Source organism: Salmo salar, chromosome ssa03 (assembly GCF_905237065.1).
Source record: "Salmo salar chromosome ssa03, Ssal_v3.1, whole genome shotgun sequence".
In the NCBI taxonomy this organism is placed as follows: Eukaryota; Metazoa; Chordata; class Actinopteri; order Salmoniformes; family Salmonidae; genus Salmo; species Salmo salar.
In genome coordinates, this window is record NC_059444.1 from 98,399,919 (window position 1) to 98,405,918 (window position 6,000).

Here is a 6,000-nt window from a genome sequence, read left to right on the forward strand (position 1 = left end):
AGTTGAATCCCGTGGCGCGATTTTCAAATACCTTAGAAATGCTATTACTTCAATTTCTCAAACATATGACTCTTTTACACCATTTTAAAGACAAGACTCTCGTTAATCTAACCACACTGTCCGATTTCAAAAAGGCTTTAGAACGAAAGCAAAACATTAGATTATGTCAGCAGAGTACCCAGCCAGAAATAATCAGAAACCCATTTTTCAAGCTAGCCTATAATGTCACAAAAACCCAGAAGACAGCTAAATGCAGCACTAACCATTGATGATCTTCATCAGATGACACACCTAGGACATTATGTTTTACAATACATGCATGTTTTGTTCAATCAAGTTCATATTTATATCAAAAAACAGCTTTTTACATTAGCATGTGACGTTCAGAACTAGCAAACCTCCGGTGAATTTACTAAATTACTCACGATAAACGTTCACAAAAAACATAACAATTATTTTAAGAATTATAGATACAGAACTCCTTTGTGCAATCGAGGTGTCCGATTTTAAAATAGCTTTTCGGTGAAAGCACATTTTGCAATATTCTGAGTAGATAGCCCAGCCATCACGGCTAGCTATTTTGACACCAACCAAGTTTAGCCCTGACCAAAGTCAGATTTACTATTACAAAAGTTTGATTACCTTTGATGTTCTTCGTCAGAATGCACTCCCAGGACTGCTACTTCAATAACAAATGTTGGTTTGTTCCAAAATAATCCATCGTTATATCCAAATAGCGGTGTTTTGTTCGTGCGTTCAGGACACTATCCGAAGTGTAAATAAGGGTCACGAGCATGGCGCAATTCGTGACAAAAAAAATCTAAATATTCCATTACCGTACTTCGAAGCATGTCAACCGCTTTTTAAAATCCATTTTTATGCAATTTTTCTCGTAAAAAAGCGATAATATTCCGACCGGGAATCTGCGTTTAGGTAAACAGAGGAAAGAAAACAAAGCATTCGGTCGACGCGGGCACACGCCTGAGTCTCACAGTACTGTAACCAGCCACTACCCAAACACGCTACATTTTTCTGCCAGAGCCTGCAAAGCCACGATTCAGCTTTTTGCCGCCTTCTGAGAGCCTATGGGAGCCGTAGGAAGTGTCACGTTATAGCAGAGATCCTCAGTCTTCAATAAACAGAGGCAAGAAGAACGACACCTTGTCAGACAGGCCACTTCCTGCATGAAATCTTCTCAGGTTTTTGCCTGCCATATGAGTTCTGTTATACTCACAGACACCATTCAAACAGTTTTAGAAACTTTAGGGTGTGTTCTATCCAAAGCCAATAATTATATGCATATTCTAGTTACTGGGCAGGAGTAGTAACCAGATTAAATCGGGTACGTTTTTTATCCAGCCGTGTCAATACTGCCCCCTAGCCCTAACAGGTTAAACTGGGATAGAGGATCACTCTGTAAATGTATTAAACTGTGATAGAGGATCAATCTGTAAATTTATTAAACTGTGATAGTGATAGAGTATCACTTTGTAAATGTATTAAACTGGGATAGAGGATCACTCTGTAAATGTATTAAACTGTGATAGGGATAGAGGTTCACTATGTAAATGTATTAAACTGTGATAGAGGATCACTCTGTAAATGTATTAAACTGTGATAGAGGTTCACTCTGTAAATGTATTAAACTGTGATAGAGGATCACTCTGTAAATGTATTAAACTGTGATAGAGGATCACTCTGTAAATGTATTAAACTGTGATAGAGGTTCACTCTGTAAATGTATTTATTAGAAACATAATTTGACATGTTTCGACGAACTTTACCGGTACTATTAGGATGTATTCGTCTGCATGGTTTGACCACCTTGGAGCCAGTGGATTACTGAACACAATGCGCCAACAAAACTGAGATTTTGGGATATAAAGAGGGACTTTATCGAACAAAACAAACATTTATTGTGTAGCTGGGACTCTTGTGACTGCAACCATATGAAGATCTTCAAAGGTAAGTGATTACTTTTATCGGTCTTTCTGACTTTTGTAATTCCTTTACTTGGTTGTAAAATGATTGTATGCTTTTGAAAACGGGGCGCTGTCCTCAGATAATCACATTGTATGCTTTCGCCGTAAAGTCTTTTTGAAATCTGACGAAGCAGCTGGATTAACAACAAGTTCATCTCTAAGCCGATGTATAAAACTTGTATTGTTATGAATGTTTATTATGACTATTTCTGTATTTTGAATTTGGCGCTCTGCAATTTCACCGGATGTTGTCGAGGTGGGTCGCTAGCGGAACGCCGGCGCCAGAGAGGTTAAGCAAGGCACTTACACCTAATTTGCTCTAGGGGTGCCGTAATAGTATGACTGACCCTGTAAAACAACACATTTCAATGCACCTATCTGGTGTCTGTAACAATAAAACATTTAAAAAAGCTAGCTAACATAAAGAAAATGACAGCATAGATTTTTTTTATTACAACAGTTAATTAACAATGCTGTTTATAAATTTTGTTGACATTCATCCAAGGACAGCTTGACTTGCATTACACTCTCACTGCAGAAAGTGTTCTCATGTTATTGACAAACCAGAAATGTCACATATCTGTTTGACAGTTACCCTGGATGATGAATGTGGGAACTATCTTGTCATCTTTTTGGGTAATCACATTGGAACATTCTAGTCTTTAAGGACTTGAACTAGCAGAACAGGTTTCAGCGAAGTATGGTGTCATTGTTTTCAGGAAGGTGTAACCATTACGATAGGAGGGACAGGAGGCAGACTAAGTACAAGGGCAGCCACCTGAACCACTGCTCTACAAAGACAAACAGCATCTACACAACCAGCCACCTGAACTACTGTCCTACAAAGACAAACAGCATCTTCACAAACAGCCACCTGAACTACTGTCCTACAAAGACAAACAGCATCTACACAAACAGCCACCTGAACTACTGTCCTACAAAGATAAACAGCATCTACACAAACAGCCACCTGAACTACTGTCCTACAAAGACAAACAGCATCTACACAAACAGCCATCTGAACTACTGTCCTACAAAGACAAACAGCATCTACACAAACAGCCATCTGAACTACTGTCCTACAAAGACAAACAGCATCTACACAAACAGCCACCTGAACTACTGTCCTACAAAGACAAACAGCATCTACACAAACAGCCACCTGAACTACTGTCCTACAAAGATAAACAGCATCTACACAAACAGCCACCTGAACTACTGTCCTACAAAGAGACAAACAGCCACCTGAACTACTGTCCTACAAAGACAAACAGCATCTACACAAACAGCCACCTGAACTACTGTCCTACAAAGATAAACAGCATCTACACAAACAGCCACCTGAACTACTGTCCTACAAAGACAAACAGCCATCTGAACTACTGTCCTACAAAGACAAACAGCATCTACACAAACAGCCACCTGAACTACTGTCCTACAAAGACAAACAGCATCTACACAAACAGCCACCTGAACTACTGTCCTACAAGACAAACAGCATCTACACAAACAGTCACCTGAACTACTGTCCTACAAAGATAAACAGCATCTACACAAACAGCCATCTGAACTACTGTCCTACAAAGACAAACAGCATCTACACAAACAGCCACCTGAACTACTGTCCTACAAAGACAAACAGCATCTACACAAACAGCCACCTGAACTACTGTCCTACAAGACAAACAGCATCTACACAAACAGCCACCTGATCTACTGTCCTACAAAGACAAACAGCATCTACACAAACAGCCACCTGATCTACTGTCCTACAAAGATAAACAGCATCTACACAAACAGCCACCTGAACTACTGTCCTACAAAGACAAAGAGCATCTACACAAACAGTGAGTCTGAGAAAAATGGTTTTCAAGTTCGTTTTTTTGGCCATGAATATCAACCATGACCACTGATCTGACCTATGACCCCTAAAATACTGATACTACACTCTGCCTTGGTATGACCTTAAACAGCTGTCTGGGTAATGAAACAGCAAAGAGCAGCATCTAGAAATCTAAATGTGTTGATCCAGATTTCTGGTTGTTTTTCTGTTTGATGGAAACAGTTTGAGAGTTCTAACTACATTCCAACTGTATTTAATGGTGTTATGTAGTTGTGTTGTCATGTTGTGAATGTTGTATTGTAGTAACCAACTGTATTTAATGGTGTTATATAGTTGTGTTGTCATGTTGTGAATGTTGTATTGCAGTAACCAACTGTATTTAATGGTGTTATGTAGTTGTGTTGTCATGTTGTCAATGTTGTATTGTAGTAACCCTCAACTGTATTTAATGGTGTTATGTAGTTGTGTTGTCATGTTGTGAATGTTGTATTGTAGTAACCCTCAACTGTATTTAATGGTGTTATGTAGTTGTGTTGTCATGTTGTGAACGTTGAATTGTAGTAACCAACTATATTTAATGGTGTTGTGTTGTCATGTTGTGAATGTTGTATTGTAGTAACCAACTGTATTTAATGGTGTTATGTAGTTGTGTTGTCATGTTGTGAATGTTGTATTGTAATAGACCTAACCCTCACCAATCTTTCCAGTGATGGAGAGAGATATCAGACAAGACACAGAGATAGTAACAGAAGAACAGGATATGATGGAGAGAATTCCTAGGGGAGAGAGGCGCTGCTACCCCTGGGGAGAGAGGAGCTGCTACTCCTGGTGAGAGAGGAGCCATACCCCTGGGGAGAGAAGAGCTGCTACCCCTGGGGAGAGAGGAGCTGCTACCCCTGGGGAGAGAGGAGCTGCTACCCCTGGGGAGAGAGGAGCTGCAACCCCTGGGGAGAGAGGAGCTGCTAACCCTGGGGAGAGAGGAGCTGCTACTCCTGGGGAGAGAGGAGCTGCTGCCCCTGGGGAGAAAGGAGATGCTACCCCTGGTGAGAGAGGAGCTGCTGCCCCTAGGGAGAGAGTGGAGGTGCTACCCCTGGGGAGAGAGGAGCTGCTACCCCTGGGGGGAGAGGAGCTGCTACCCCTGGGGAGAGAGGAGCTGCAACCAGGAGAGACTGCGACCCTGCTCTATAAGAGCTTAACGATTGGTGATTGTTGGGGCACGATTGGCAGGAGTTTCAGTGATGAAGACTGCTGAACTTGCTGATGTTTCACAATATGCCACGGCCGTCTCAGTCACCAGGTCTCAACCGAGTTGAACACAACCATCAATAAAACACCAAATGATGGAATTTCTTGTGGAAGAATGGTGTCACATCCCTCCAATAGAGTTCCAGACAGTTGTAGAATGTATGCCAAGGCACATTGTAAGAGCTGTTAAGAGAAGGAGTCTTAGCGAGAACAGGCAGAACCTGATATGTAAATGAACAGAGCAAACGAAAGTAACTTTCAACGACCGAATGATCATTCAGACTCTGTTTCTATTGAGAGATAAAAGGTAAGACGACGATTGTTCTGTGTATTCATATAGTTGGTGATATTGTTATATGTATTAATATAGTTGATGATATTGTTATGTGTATTCATATAGTTGATGATATTGTTGTGTATTAATATAGTTGATGATATGTGTATTCATATAGTTGATGATATTGTTATGTGTATTCATATAGCTGATGATATTGTTATGTGTATTCATATAGTTGATGATATTGTCATGTGTATTAATATAGTTGATGGTATTGTTGTGTGTATTCATATAGTTGATGATATTTTTGGTGGACAGTGTTATAATAGTCCTACTCTCCTTAAAATGTTTTTGATATAAATTAGATGCGGGGGGTGAATTCGTTCTGTGCCCATCTGTGTGCCCCAGGGTGATCGCTCCTACACTATCTAGAATCTAAAGGATTCTTTGGCTGTCCCCATAGGAGAACCCTTTGAAGAACCCTTTTTGGTACTAGGTAGAACACTTTTGGGTTCCATGAAGAACCCTTTCCACAGAGGGTTTTACATTGAAGCCAGAAGAGTTAAACCTGGAACCCAAAAGTGTCTCCAATGGGGACAGACGGAGGACCCGTTTGGAACCCTTTATTCAAAGAGTGTACTTTATCATAGGTC